This window comes from Oncorhynchus keta, chromosome 5 (genome assembly GCF_023373465.1).
Source record: "Oncorhynchus keta strain PuntledgeMale-10-30-2019 chromosome 5, Oket_V2, whole genome shotgun sequence".
Lineage (NCBI taxonomy): Eukaryota > Metazoa > Chordata > Actinopteri > Salmoniformes > Salmonidae > Oncorhynchus > Oncorhynchus keta.
The window spans coordinates 37,860,607-37,876,802 of NC_068425.1; the positions used below are offsets into that span (position 1 = coordinate 37,860,607).

A 16,196-nucleotide genomic window follows, 5' to 3' on the forward strand; every position below is an offset into this window, starting at 1 on the left:
TTGGAACCACACACTGGTCCCACAGTGACTGGGCATGATTTGGAGCTGGCTATATGTCCCACAGTTGACTGGGCATGATTTGGTCAGGGAGGTGACCAAGAACCCGATGGTGTCTAGATGTCCCAGAGTTGACTGTGGAGATTTAGAAAGGGACACACCTGTCTATATGTCCCTGTAGTTGACTGGGCATGATTTGTGAAGGGGCACACCCTGTCTATATGTCCCACAGTTGACTGGGCATGATTTGAAGAAAGGCACACACCTGTCTATATGTCCCACAGTTGACTGGGCATGATTTGTGAAAGGCTACTGACACCTGTCTATATGTCCCAAGTTGACTGGGCATGACCCTTATGGAAAGGCACCTGACACCCTGTATGTGAAGAGCAGTTGACACCCTGCATGTCAGAACAAAAACTGAACCCATGAGGTCAAAGGAATTGTCTGACACTCCGAGACAGGGCTGTGTCGAGGCACAGATATGGGGAAGGGCTGTTTCAAAATGTCCTTGTATGTGAAGGTCCCCAAGAACACAGTGGCCTCCATCATTCTTCAATGGAAGGGTTTGGAACCACCCAAGCTGGCCCCTCTGCCAGACTGAGCAGAGCTGGGGAGAAGGGCCTTGGTCAGGGAGGTGACCAAGAACCCTGATGGTCACTGTGTCTAACAGAGCTCCAGAGTTCCTCTGTGGAGATGGGAGAACTGTTCTGACAGAATGTGACAGACCATGTCTGCAGCACCCCCTGTATGTGAAGGGCTGTGTCTGACACCCTGTATGTGAAGGGCTGTGTCTGACACCCTGTATGTGAAGGGCTGTGTCTGACACCCTGTATGTGAAGGGCTGTGTCTGACACCCTGTATGGCTGTGTCTGTGTCTGACACCCTGTATGTGAAGGGCTGTGTCTGACACCCTGTATGTGAAGAGCTGTGAAGAGCTGTGTCTGACACCCTGTATGTGAAGGGCTGTGTCTGACACCCTGTATGTGAAGGGCTGTGTCTGACACCCTGTATGTGAAGGGCTGTGTCTGACACCCTGTATGTGAAGAGCTGTGTCTGACACCCTGTATGTGAAGGGCTGTGTCTGACACCCTGTATGTGAAGAGCTGTGTCTGACACCCTGTATGTGAAGGGCTGTGTCTGACACCCTGTATGTGAAGAGCTGTGTCTGACACCCTGTATGTGAAGAGCTGTGTCTGACACCCTGTATGTGAAGAGCTGTGTCTGACACCCTGTATGTGAAGAGCTGTGTCTGACACCCTGTATGTGAAGAGCTGTGTCTGACACCCTGTATGTGAAAGTGTCCCCACAACACTTGTCTGTGACAGGTCATTCGGCCTCTGACTGGAGAGAATAGAGAGCGCGAGAGAGAAGGAGAGAGCGATGTCTTTATTATTTTGGAACTTTTGTGAGTGTAATGTACCCTGTAAATGTATTATTGTTTATTTCACGTTTGTTTATCTATTTACCTGCTTTGGCAATGTAAACATATGTTTCCCATGCCAATAAAGCACCTTAAATTGAAAAATAAATTGGATTGAGAAGTTGAAGTTGCTTACCACCCGGGGTACAACGGGTTAAAGCCTGACTCCGCAGGCACAACGCACCCCTCCCTATTCTACCTCTCTCTCCCTCTGTCGTTCCATTTTACTGTGTGTGCTCAGGGGGTTTCTTTGCCATCTGCGAGCACCGCGCTCATGTGTTTGTGTGTTCAGTCTTATGCACACACAATAAACTTTTTTTACCGGACACCAGATAGAATTTCAAAGACACCTGCACCGAAAACAATAATATTCGGAACATTTCTTCCGGACATAATCCTGGACTGCTCTGGAGATCCTTTTTCGTTTGTGGCTTTTAGTACCCCTTTCAACGATTTCTTTTTCATTCGAAACAGGAGCTCGGAAACATGTTGAGGAGAGGAGGTATTTATTTTGAAAGGTTCCCGAAGTTGGGACGCCGATGATGCGCGATGCAAGAGGTAAGGGGAGGAAAGGGGTTTCGGGAAACCGCCCAGTGGTTTGGTAGACGTGATTTTCGGTTTGTTTGAGCGGTTCATTTGTTCGGTTTAGTATGTAACTGTTAGCGCCGATAGCTGAGTCACTGTTGTGCTCTGTGCCTGCCTGGTTGGGCTCGCTGCTCTGTTCTGCACTACTGTTTTGGGAAACCGGGCCCTGCTCTGTCCTATCTGACGCAATGTGCTGCATGATGTGGGTTCATTGCCCCAGTTTATACCTAAACTCGGAGGGCGAAACTGATACCTTGGGCAGGGCAACTAATCTAGGATATAGCCACAAACTTGTAAAACCCAGGTGCTAGGTTGGGCAGACACTTGTCAACAGTAAGGATAGCAGAACATGAACAAGAAAACTATCCCCGATTGCTTAATTCAGACACACCTATGATGTTAAGTAATGAAGGCTATTGTAGGCATGTGGCCGATCGCCTACTCATTACAATGTAACAAACTTCAGCAAGGACTCTGAAGATTATTTACGACGGAGCCAATTCTGAAATCAATCCAGAGATGGACTATTGTCAGAAAGTATTTGTGGGCCTCTTTCTAAGGTTTTAAACATTCAAATGAAACCATGATTCCACCTGCATTACACCGTCTCACGTAGGTCTACCTGTCCAGCATTAGGCTACATAAACTCACGTAGGTCTACCTGTCCAGTATTAGACTACATAAACTCACGTAGGTCTACCTGTCCAGCATTAGGCTACATAAACTCACGTAGGTCTACCTGTCCAGCATTAGGCTACATAAACTCACGTAGGTCTACCTCTATTAGACTGTAAACTCAGCATTAGTATTAGACTACATAAACTCACGTAGGTCTACCTGTCCAGTATTAGACTACATACATAGACTACATCACGTAGGTCTCTACCTGTCCAGTATTAGACTACATAAACTCAAACTACCTGTCCAGCATTAGGTACATAAACTCACGTAGGTCTACCTGTCCAGCATTAGGCTACATAAACTCACGTAGGTCTGTCTACCTGTCCAGTATTAGACTACATAAACTCACGTAGGTCTACCTGTCCAGCATTAGGCTACATAAACTCACGTAGGTCTACCTGTCCAGCATTAAGGTACATAAACTCACGTAGGTCTACCTGTCCAGCATTAGGCTACATAAACTCACGTAGGTCTACCTGTCCAGCATTAGGCTACATAAACTCACGTAGGTCTACCTGTCCAGCATTAGGCTACATAAACTCACGTAGGTCTACCTGTCCAGCATTAGGCTACATAAACTCACGTAGGTCTACCTGTCCAGCATTAGGCTACATAAACTCACGTAGGTCTACCTGTCCAGCATTAGGCTACATAAACTCACGTAGGTCTACCTGTCCAGCATTAGACTACATAAACTCACGTAGGTCTACCTGTCCAGCATTAGACTACATAAACTCACGTAGGTCTACCTGTCCAGCATTAGGCTACATAAACTCACGTAGGTCTACCTGTCCAGCATTAGACTACATAAACTCACGTAGGTCTACCTGTCCAGCATTAGTCCAGCATTAGACTACATAAACTCACGTAGGTCTACCTGTCCAGCATTAGGCTACATAAACTCACGTAGGTCTACCTGTCCAGCATTAGGCTACATAAACTCACGTAGGTCTACCTGTCCAGCATTAGGCTACATAAACTCACGTAGGTCTACCTGTCCAGTATTAGACTACATAAACTCACGTGCTGGTCTACATAAACCTGTCCAGCATATAGATCTACATAAACTCACGTAGGTCTACCTGTCCAGCATTAGGCTACATAAACTCACGTAGGTCTACCTGTCCAGCATTAGGCTACATAAACTCACGTAGGTCTACCTGTCCAGTTTAGACTACATAAACTCATAAACTCGGTTGGTCTAGTAACCATGTCCAGCATTAGGCTACATAAACTCACGTAGGTCTACCTGTCCAGTATTAGACTACATAAACTCACGTAGGTCTACCTGTCCAGTATTAGACTACATAAACTCACGTAGGTCTACCTGTCCAGTATTAGACTACATAAACTCACGTAGGTCTACCTGTCCAGTATTAGACTACATAAACTCACGTAGGTCTGTCTACCTGTCCAGTATTAGACTACATAAACTCACGTAGGTCTACCTGTCCAGCATTAAGGTACATAAACTCACGTAGGTCTACCTGTCCAGCATTAAGGTACATAAACTCACGTAGGTCTACCTGTCCAGCATTAGGCTACATAAACTCACGTAGGTCTACCTGTGTCCAACCCGGGATTTACAGGTCCCAACCCACCAGTGCTGTCTACACTTGCAGGCCTTTGATCCTACATCATAGAATAGGCCTATAACACGTCTTCATGCTCAGTCATACATCATTTATAACTTGTACTGTACTCGTGCTCATGCAGGGTTGGAGTTATGTTTAATCAAGGGCTAGGTCATGGTCTCTCGGTTGTATACAGGAACCATCATGTCCTCTTAGAGACGACAGATACTAAAGGAGAAATCTGCAGTCGCTACATCAGACTTATAAATGAATAATAGGTACCCATTGATTATTGAAGAATATAACTTATACATTCCTCAGGAGCTTAGTTCAACTGTGGTACCCCATCAGAACCCCAAATATAACCTGGTTTTACTCCAATGTTTACAAACAAAGTAAATGTAAATAAACACTGTGGAGCCTCAAAACATTGTTAAAACTATCATTTTTATCATGGATGGTCAGTCCTCCATAGCTCTGTCTAGGAATATGAGGTTGGTTAAATGAAACCCACGTGAGGTCTACCTGTGTCCAACCGAGGGTTGTACAGGTCCCAACCCAGCAGTGCTGTCTACACTTGCATCCATAGCCCTGTCTATGAATATGAGATTGGTTTAGTTTCACCAGCCTCGTCCCTCAGTTTTTACAGAAACAGTGACGGGACTATGCTCTGTTATTGTTTCAACTACGGATTGCCCCTTTAAGTATCCTCTTATATTGGTTTTGTTTTGATGAGTTTGTGTTTTGGGTCGGAGTGGAGTGTTGGCTTGTCAGACCAGCCCTGTTTGTCTCAGGGGATATATGAAGTTTGTGTTGGTGTGTTGTGTGTTGTGTGAGTGGTGTGTGTGACGTGGTGTGCTAGGACCTGTGTCTGAGTGTGTGTGTGTTGCCCTGTGCCCACGGTTTCTTTTGGACCCACTGACTGAATGAGAGAAGGACATGGTACCGTATAGGCATGTCAAGGTGGATATGCTGTAAGGTGCACAATAGTGTAGTTCTATCCTCAAGCCTGCATTATGGATGGAGTGAGGAAAGAGAAAGGAAATAGAACCCATTCCTAATTTAGATAGAAAACAGAGGCCTAGTAAGCCTGAGTGGTGCAGCTAGGACCTAGCCTGAGTGGTGCAGCTAGGACCTAGCCTGAGTGGTGCAGCTAGGACCTAGCCTGAGTGGTGCAGCTAGGACCTAGCCTGAGTGGTGCAGCTGGGACCTAGCCTGAGTGGTGCAGCTAGGACCTAGCCTGAGTGGTGCAGCTAGGACCTAGCCTGAGTGGTGCAGCTAGGACCTAGCCTGAGTGGTGCAGCTAGGACCTAGCCTGAGTGGTGCAGCTAGGACCTAGCCTGAGTGGTGCAGCTGGGACCTAGCCTGAGTGGTGCAGCTGGGACCTAGCCTGAGTGGTGCAGCTAGGACCTAGCCTGAGTGGTGCAGCTGGGACCTAGCCTGAGTGGTGCAGCTGGGACCTAGCCTGAGTGGTGCAGCTGGGACCTAGCCTGAGTGGTGCAGCTAGGACCTAGCCTGAGTGGTGCAGCTAGGACCTAGCCTGAGTGGTGCAGCTAGGACCTAGCCTGAGTGGTGCAGCTAGGACCTAGCCTGAGTGGTGCAGCTAGGACCTAGCCTGAGTGGTGCAGCTAGGACCTAGCCTGAGTGGTGCAGCTAGGACCTAGCCTGAGTGGTGCAGCTAGGACCTAGCCTGAGTGGTGCAGCTAGGACCTAGCCTGAGTGGTGCAGCTAGGACCTAGCCTGAGTGGTGCAGCTAGGACCTAGCCTGAGTGGTGCAGCTAGGACCTAGCCTGAGTGGTGCAGCTAGGACCTAGCCTGAGTGGTGCAGCTGGGACCTAGCCTGAGTGGTGCAGCTGGGACCTAGCCTGAGTGGTGCAGCTGGGACCAGGCAATTGAAGGAGAAAACAGATCTGGGACCAGGCAATGGGAGGACAGCGACATATCTGGACCTGCAAGCTAGAAGGAGTGGTGCAGCTGGACAGATCTGCCTGAGGAATACAGTGTTGCCCAGGGCTAGCTAGGAGGAGAGGGAGGAAATGAAGCCTGAGTGGACCAGGCATACGTAGCCTGAGGAGCTGAACAGAACCTGCCTGGTGACTGAGGCCCTAGCCTGAAAACGACCCCTAGGACCTATGGCCCTGGCTCAAAACGACCAGATCTGGGACCAGGCTATGTCAAAGACAACAGATCTATAACCAGGCTATGTCAAGGAGACAACCCCTGATAGGCCCTTGTCAAAGACGACTATCCCCTATAGGCCCTTGACAAACCTGATCTGGGACCAGGCCCTGTCAGCTGGAGACAACCTATCTGGGACCAGGCCCTGTCAGAAGGACCCCTATCTGGGACCAGCCTGAGCTATAGAAGGAGACAAAGATCTGGGACCCATCCCCTATAGGCCCTGTCCTGAAAACAGATCTGGGATCCAGTCTATAGTTCTAGCAAAACAGAATCATTTAATAAACTACAGGATAATATCCCCTAGTGTTTCAAAGGAGATTGATCACTGTGGAGGCCCTGGTCAAAACGACCCCTATCCCCCATAGGCCCTTGTCAAACACTTTGCCAACGACACTCACCCCTATAGGCCCTTGTCAAACGACCCCTATCCCCTATAGGCCCTTGTCAAAACGACCCCTATCCCCTACCCTCAAAACGACCCTATCCCCTATAGGCCCTTGTCAAAACGACCCCTCTCCTGCAGCCCCCATAGGCCCTTGTCAAAACGACCCCTATCCCCTATAGGCCCTGTCAAAACAGACTCTATCCCCTAATGCCAGGAATACATCAGTGGCCCTTGTCAAAACAGGGCCTATCCCCCATAGGCCCTGAAGTCAAAACAATGCCTATCCCCTATAGCTGTCAACATGAACCTGCCCCTATAGGCCCTTGTCAAAACGACCCCTATCCCCTATAGGCCCTTGTCAAAACGACCCTATCCCCTATCAAAACGACCCCCCTATAGGCCCTTGTCAAAACGACCCCTATCCCCTATAGGCCCTTGTCAAAACGACCCCTATCCCCTAAAACGACCCCTAGGCCCTTGTCAAAACGACCCCTAACCCCTATAGGCCCTTGTCAAAACGACCCCTATCCCCTATAGCCCTTGTCAAAACGACCCCTTTCCCCTATAGGCCCTTGTCAAAACGACCCCTTTCCCCTATAGGCCCTTGTCAAAACGACCCCTATCCCCTATAGCCCTTGTCAAAACGACCCCTATCCAAAATGACCCCTATAGCGCCCTTGTCAAAACGACCCTATCCCCTATAGCCCTTGTCAAAACGACCCCTATCCCCCATAGCCCCTTGTCAAAACGACCCCTATCCCCTATAGGCCCTTGTCAAAACGACCCCTATCCCCTATAGGCCCTTGTCAAAACGACCCCTATCCCCTATAGGCCCTTGTCAAAACGACCCCTATCCCCTATAGCCCTTGTCAAAACGACCCCTATCCCCTATAGCCCTTGTCAAAACGACCCCTATCCCCTATAGCCCTTGTCAAAACGACCCCTATCCCCTATAGCCCTTGTCAAAACGACCCCTATCCCCTATAGCCCTTGTCAAAACGACCCCTATCCCCTATAGCCCTTGTCAAAACGACCCCTATCCCCTATAGCCCTTGTCAAAACGACCCCTATCCCCTATAGGCCCTTGTCAAAACGACCCCTATCCCCTATAGGCCCTTGTCAAAACGACTTGACTTGTGGAGATCTGTAGTTAGTGTGAATCCTACGGGGAAGGTTCCACCTAACTAATATTTATTTATTTTATTTATTTAACTAGGCAAGTCAGTTAAGAACAAATTCTTATTTACAATGACGGCCTACCAGGGAACAGTGTGTTAACTGCCTTATTCAGGGGCACAACAGTAGATTTCTACCTCGTCAGCTCGGGGATTTGATCTAGCAACCTTTCGGTTACAAACCACTATACTACCTGCCACCCCTAATATAAGAGGTCAAGAGGTAGGGGTTGTTTCTGGCCTGGATGTGTCAGGACCACTGGAGATAGTGGTAGTGGAGTTGTTTCTGGCCTGGATGTGTCAGGACCACTGGAGATAGTGGTAGTGGGGTTGTTTCTGGCCTGGATGTGTAAGGACCACTGGAGATAGTGGTAGTGGGCATGTTTCTGGCCTGGATGTGTCAGGACCACTGGAGATAGTGGTAGTGGGGTTGTTTCTGGCCTGGATGTGTAGGACCACTGGAGATAGTGGTAGTGGTAGTGGGGTTGTTTCTGGCCTGGATGTGTCAGGACCACTGGAGATAGTGGTAGTGGGGTTGTTTCTGGCCTGATGTGTAAGGACCACTGGAGATAGTGGTAGTGGGGTTGTTTCTGGCCTGGATGTGTCAGGACCACTGGAGATAGTGGTAGTGGGGTTGTTTCTGGCCTGGATGTGTAAGGACCACTGGAGATAGTGGTAGTGGGGTTGTTTCTGGCCTGGATGTGTCAGGACCACTGGAGATAGTGGTAGTGGGTTGTTTCTGGCCTGGATGTGTAAGGACCACTGGAGATAGTGGTAGTGGAGTTGTTTCTGGCCTGGATGTGTCAGGACCACTGGAGATAGTGGTAGTGGGGTTGTTTCTGGCCTGGATGTGTCAGGACCACTGGAGATAGTGGTAGTGGGGTTGTTTCTGGCCTGGATGTGTCAGGACCACTGGAGATAGTGGTAGTGGAGTTGTTTCTGGCCTGGATGTGTCAGGACCACTGGAGATAGTGGTAGTGGGGTTGTTTCTGGCCTGGAGATAGTGGTAGGGGGGTTGTTTCTGGCCTGGACTGGAGATAGTGGTAGTGGGGTTGTTTCTGGCCTGGATGTGTAAGGACCACTGGAGATAGTGGTAGTGGGGTTGTTTCTGGCCTGGATGTGTCAGGACCACTGGAGATAGTGGTAGTGGGGTTGTTTCTGGCCTGGATGTGTCAGGACCACTGGAGATAGTGGTAGTGGGGTTGTTTCTGGCCTGGATGTGTAAGGACCACTGGAGATAGTGGTAGTGGGGTTGTTTCTGGCCTGGATGTGTAAGGACCACTGGAGATAGTGGTAGTGGGGTTGTTTCTGGCCTGGATGTGTCAGGACCACTGGAGATAGTGGTAGTGGGGTTGTTTCTGGCCTGGATGTGTCAGGACCACTGGAGATAGTGGTAGTGGGGTTGTTTCTGGCCTGGATGTGTCAGGACCACTGGAGATAGTGGTAGTGGGGTTGTTTCTGGCCTGGATGTGTCAGGACCACTGGAGATAGTGGTAGTGGGGTTGTTTCTGGCCTGGATGTGTCAGGACCACTGGAGATAGTGGTAGTGGGGTTGTTTCTGGCCTGGATGTGTCAGGACCACTGGAGATAGTGGTAGTGGGGTTGTTTCTGGCCTGGATGTGTAAGGACCACTGGAGATAGTGGTAGTGGGGTTGTTTCTGGCCTGGATGTGTCAGGACCACTGGAGATAGTGGTAGTGGGGTTGTTTCTGGCCTGGATGTGTCAGGACCACTGGAAATAGTGGTAGTGGGGTTGTTTCTGGCCTGATGGCCCACTGGAGATGTTGTTTCTGGCCTGGATGTGTAGGACCACTGGAGATAGTGGTAGTGGTCATCTGACCGTACAGGAAGCATCCATGGCTATTTTCATCAGCCATCAGTCTATTTCCAACCAGGACTATGACACTGATGTTACTGTACAGTTGTAGCCATAGGGCCCTATATCACAGCAGTGGAGGCTCGGTACACCTACTGAGTCATGATCTTATTCTAGTCAGTTCCGTGTAATCTCTCTCCCAACACTCGTAACATTATCAGGCCTGAGGTCAGCGTTGACATGAAGATTTGATTCTGGGTTCCAAGATGAGTTACTTGACATTGTACTGAATAATTGTTAATGTCAATGTTCCGGTTGTCTTAATTGTGTGATCATTTTGTCATCTATGTATTGGTGAATAGACTTGTTTTATCTAGGTAACATTTTACATGAAGATGGACTTTATAAATTATTTACAAGGGGTTTATTAGGGGTTTATTAGGGGTTTATTAGGGTTTAGTATGATGTTTATTAGGGGTTTATTAGGGTTTATTAGGATGTTTATTAGGGTTTTAGTGGGTTTATTAGGGTTTATTAGGGGTAATTAGCGTTTGTTAGGGGTTTTATTAATTAGGGTTTATTAGGGGTTTGTTTTATTAGGGGTTTTATTTTATTAGGGGTTTATTAGGGTTTATTAGGGGTTTATTTTTGGGGGTTTATTAGGGTTTATTGGGGTTTATTAGGGTTTATTAGTCGTAAATTCATTAGGGCTTATTAGGGGTTATTATGGTTTATTAGGGGTTTATTAGGGTTTAGCTTCAGGGGGCTTCAGCTGGATATTTCAGCTGGATCGATACAGTCAAGAGGGCTTTCGATTCAAGAGGGTTTCAGCTTAGGGAGGGCTTTATTACAGTCAAGGGTTTAGCTTCGAGGGGTTTATTATCGATACAGTAAAAGAGGGCTTCAGCTGGATATACAGTCAAGAGGGCTTTGCATATCGACAGTCAAGTCTGGACTGTCAAAAGAGGGCCAGGTTTTCAAGCAGCTGGATCGATACATTCACTACAGTCAAGAGGGCTTCAGCTGGATCTCTGAGGACTTTGAGGGCTTCATGGGATACAGTCAAGAGGGCTTCAGCTGGATCGATATTCAAAGGGCTTCAGCTGGATCGATACAGTTCAAGAGGGCTACTGGATTCAAGAGGGCTTCAGCTGGATTCAGCCGGATCGATACAGTCAAGAGGGCTTCAGCCGGATCGATACATTCAAGAGGGCTTCAGCCGGATCGATACAGTCAAGAGGGCTTCAGCCGGATCGACAGTCAAGAGGGCAGTCAAGAGGGCTTCAGCTGGCTGGATCGATACAGTCAAGAGGGCTTCAGCTGGATCGATACATCAAGAGGGCTTCAGCTGATCGATACAGTCAAGAGGGCTTCAGCTGGATCGATCAGAGGGCTTCAGCTCGATACAGTCAAGAGGGCTTCAGCCGGATCGATACAGTCAAGAGGGCTTCAGCTGGATCGATACAGTCAAGAGGGCTTCAGCCGGATCGATACAGTCAAGAGGGCTTCAGCCGGATCGATACAGTCAAGAGGGGCTTCAGCCGGATCGATACAGTCAAGAGGGCTTCAGCTGGATTCAGCCGGATCGACAGTCAAGAGGGCTTCTGGAGCTGGATCGATACAGTCAAGAGGGCTTCAGCCGGATCGATACAGTCAAGAGGGCTTCAGCTGGATCGATACAGAGGGCTCAGCTGGATCGATACATTCAAGGGGCTTCAGCTGGATCGATACAGTCAAGAGGGCTTCAGCCGGATCGATACATTCAAGAGGGCTTCAGCTGGAGGGCTTCAGATACATTCAAGAGGGCTTCAGCTGGATCGATACATTCAAGAGGGCTTCAGCTCGGATTCAGCCGGATCGATATATTCATTTCAGCTGGATCGATACATTCAAGAGGGCTTCAGCTGGATCATTCAAGATTCAGCTGGATCGATACATTCAAGAGGGCTTCAGCCGGATCGATATATTCAAGAGGGCTTCAGCATCGATACAGTCAGAGGGCAGCCGGATCGATACAGTCAAGAGGGCTTCAGGATCGATCAAGAGGGCTTCAGCTGGATCGATCAAAGAGGGCTTCAGCCGGATCGATACAGTCAAGAGGGCTTCAGCCGGATCGAAGTCAAGAGGGCTTCAGCCGGATCGATACAGTCAAGAGGGCTTCAGCCGGATCGATACAGTCAAGAGGGCTTCAGCCGGATCGATACAGTCAAGAGGGCTTCTGCTGGATCGATACAAGTCAATAGCACTGCTTCTAAAACACCCCATTGACACCTGCTCGTCCAACATCTCATTCTAAAATCATGGGCATTAAAATGGAGTTGTTCCCCACTTTGTTTCTATAACAGCCTCAACTTTTCTGGGAAGACTTTCCACTAGTTGATGGAACATTGCTGCGGGGACTTGCTTTCATTCAGCCACAAGAGTGTTATTGGGGTCAGGCACTGATGTTGGGCGATTAGGCCTGGTTTCTGCATGGACGTCACTTTGTGCATGGGGAAATTGTCATGCTGAAACTGGAAAGGTGCCATCCCCAAACTGTTGCCACAAAGTTTGAAGCAGAGAATCGTCTAGAATGTTATTGTATGCTGTAGCTATAGAAGATTTCCCTTCACTGGAACTAAAGGGCCCGAACCATGAAAAACAGCCCCAGACCATTATTCCGTCTTACTGTTGGAACTATGCATTAGGGCAGGTAGCGCTCTCCTGGCATCAGCCAAACTCAGATTCGTCTGTCAGACTGCCAGATGGTAAAGTGTGATTCATCACTCCAGGGAACGCGTTTCCACTGCTCCAGAGTACAATGGTGGCGAGCTTTACACCACTCCAGCAGACGCTTGGCATTGCGCCTGGTGATCTTAAGCTTGTGTGTGGCTGCCCGGCCATGGAAACCCCTTTCATGAAGCTCCTGACAGTTATTGTGCTGACGTTGCTTCCAGAGGCAGTTTGGAACTCGGTAGTGAGTGTTGCAACTGAGGACAGACAATTTTTTACGCGCTACGTGCTTCAGCACACAGCTTGTGTGGTCTACCACTTCGCAGCTGAGCTGTTGTTGCTCCTAAACGTTTCCACTTCACAATAACAGCACTTACAGTTGACCGGGGCAGCTGTAGCAGGGCAGAAATTTGACAAACTGACTTGTTGAAAAGGTGGCATTGTATGGAGGTGCCACGATGAAAGTCACTGAGCTCTTCAGTACGGGCCATTCTACTGCCAATGTTTGTCTATGGAGATTACTTGGCTGTCTAGCAAGGTAGAGATTTGACAAACTGACTTGTTAGAAAGGTGACGGTGTCATAGAATGGCAACTGAAGAGTCACTGAGCTCTTCAGTATGGGCCGGGCTGTTTGTCTATGGAGATTGCATGGTGGTGTGCTCAATTTTATACACCTGTCAGCAACCGGTGTAACCGAATCCACTAATTTGAAGGGGATATACTTTTGTATATATAGTATACCATTCACTTATGAACCTGCCTTGAATCCCAAAGCCTGTAGAAGTTTCAGACATGGAGACGTACGACCAGGTCAACGTCTGACTGAGTTAGAGGATAGATCCTCAGTCTGCCTGCTCTAAACCCTTTGTTTAATAGGTACTGCTGACTTATGAGAGGAAAGTGTACTGGCATGACGGTGATGTTTTGGCTGACTCATGGCCCTGGCAGCATGCTGGTAACATGAAGTAGTTTGTTGTCGTCCAGATCTGGGCTGTTCTGTTGTTGTACTACTATTCTATACCCGTTGTTTCTTCTAAAAGACTGGACACGGAAGAGAGTGGATCATTTTTTAAAAAGTCACATCACTTTTTACCAGAGTGGATGTAGTTAAAGTCACATCACTTTTTACCAGAGTGGATGTAGTTAAAGTCACATCACTTTTTACCAGAGTGGATGTGTAGTTAGTCACATCACTTTTTACCAGAGTGGATGTGTAGTTAGTCACATCACTTTTTACCAGAGTGGATCACTTTTTACCAGAGTGGATGTAGTTAAAGTCACATCACTTTTTACCAGAGTGGATGTAGTTAGTCACATCACTTTTTACCAGAGTGGATGTGTAGTTAGTCACATCACTTTTTACCAGAGTGGATGTAGTTAGTCACATCACTTTTTACCAGAGTGGATGTAGTTAAAGTCACATCACTTTTTACCAGAGTGGATGTAGTTAGTCACATCACTTTTTACCAGAGTGGATGTGTAGTTAGTCACATCACTTTTTACCAGAGTGGATGTAGGTAGTCACATCACTTTTTACCAGAGTGGATGTAGTTAAAGTCACATGACTTTTTACCAGAGTGGATGTAGTTAAAGTCACATCACTTTTTACCAGAGTGGATGTAGTTAAAGTCACATCACTTTTTACCAGAGTGGATGTAGTTAAAGACACATCACTTTTTACCAGAGTGGATGTAGTTAAAGTCACATCACTTTTTACCAGAGTGGATGTAGTTAAAGTCACATCACTTTTTACCAGAGTGGATGTAGTTAAAGTCACATCACTTTTTACCAGAGTGGATGTAGTTAAAGACACATCACTTTTTACCAGAGTGGATGTAGTTAGTCACATCACTTTTTACCAGAGTGGATGTAGTTAAAGACACATCACTTTTTACCAGAGTGGATGTAGTTAGTCACATCACTTTTTACCAGAGTGGATGTAGTTAAAGTCACATCACTTTTTACCAGAGTGGATGTAGTTAAAGACACATCACTTTTTACCAGAGTGGATGTAGTTAGTCACATCACTTTTTACCAGAGTGGATGTGTAGTTAGTCACATCACTTTTTACCAGAGTGGATGTAGTTAAAGTCACATCACTTTTTACCAGAGTGGATGTAGTTAATCACATCACTTTTTACCAGAGTGGATGTAGTTAAAGACACATCACTTTTTAACAGAGTGGATGTAGTTAAAGTCACATCACTTTTTACCAGAGTGGATGTAGTTAAAGTCACATCACTTTTTACCAGAGTGGATGTAGTTAAAGACACATCACTTTTTACCAGAGTGGATGTGTAGTTAATCACATCACTTTTTACCAGAGTGGATGTAGTTAAAGTCACATCACTTTTTACCAGAGTGGATGTAGTTAAAGTCACATCACTTTTTACCAGAGTGGATGTAGTTAAAGACACATCACTTTTTACCAGAGTGGATGTGTAGTTAATCACATCACTTTTTACCAGAGTGGATGTAGTTAAAGTCACATCACTTTTTACCAGAGTGGATGTAGTTAAAGACACATCACTTTTTACCAGAGTGGATGTGTAGTTAATCACATCACTTTTTACCAGAGTGGATGTAGTTAAAGTCACATCACTTTTTACCAGAGTGGATGTAGTTAAAGTCACATCACTTTTTACCAGAGTGGATGTAGTTAGTCACATCACTTTTTACCAGAGTGGATGTAGTTAAAGTCACATCACTTTTTACCAGAGTGGATTTAGTTAAAGACACATCACTTTTTACCAGAGTGGATGTAGTTAAAGACACATCACTTTTTACCAGAGTGGATGTAGTTAAAGACACATCACTTTTTACCAGAGTGGATGTAGTTAGTCACATCACTTTTTACCAGAGTGGATGTAGTTAAAGACACATCACTTTTTACCAGAGTGGATGTAGTTAGTCACATCACTTTTTACCAGAGTGGATGTGTAGTTAGTCACATCACTTTTTACCAGAGTGGATGTAGTTAAAGTCACATCACTTTTTACCAGAGTGGATGTAGTTAAAGACATCACTTTTTACCAGAGTGGATGTAGTTAAAGACACATCACTTTTTACCAGAGTGGATGTAGTTATAGTCACATCACTTTTTACCAGAGTGGATGTAGTTAGTCACATCACTTTTTACCAGAGTGGATGTAGTTAAAGTCACATCACTTTTTACCAGAGTGGATGTAGTTAATCACATCACTTTTTACCAGAGTGGATGTAGTTAAAGACACATCACTTTTTACCAGAGTGGATGTAGTTAATCACATCACTTTTTACCAGAGTGGATGTAGTTAAAGACACATCACTTTTTACCAGAGTGGATGTAGTTAAAGTCACATCACTTTTTACCAGAGTGGATGTAGTTAAAGTCACATCACTTTTTACCAGAGTGGATGTAGTTAAAGACACATCACTTTTTACCAGAGTGGATGTAGTTAAAGTCACATCACTTTTTACCAGAGTGGATGTGTAGTTAAAGTCACATCACTTTTTACCAGAGTGGATGTAGTTAAAGTCACATCACCTTTTACCAGAGTGGATGTAGTTAAAGTCACATCACTTTTTACCAGAGTGGATGTAGTTAAAGTCACATCACTTTTTACCAGAGTGGATGTGTAGTTAGTCACATCACTTTTTACTAGAGTGGATGTAGTTAAAGTCACAT

The 16,196-nt window shown here is 46.5% G+C and overlaps 1 protein-coding gene across 1 annotated transcript in view; it reads left to right on the forward strand.

Annotated features, from left to right (window-relative positions):
* Nucleotides 1-1,615: 1,615 nt before the first annotated feature.
* LOC127930297 (epsin-3-like) overlaps nt 1,616-16,196 on the forward strand; it is a 48,149-nt gene continuing 33,568 nt past the window's right edge. Inside the window, exon 1 of the mRNA XM_052519846.1 lies at nt 1,616-1,978. The gene's annotated coding sequence lies outside the window, so the exon portion shown is untranslated. The remainder of the gene's footprint in view (nt 1,979-16,196) is intronic.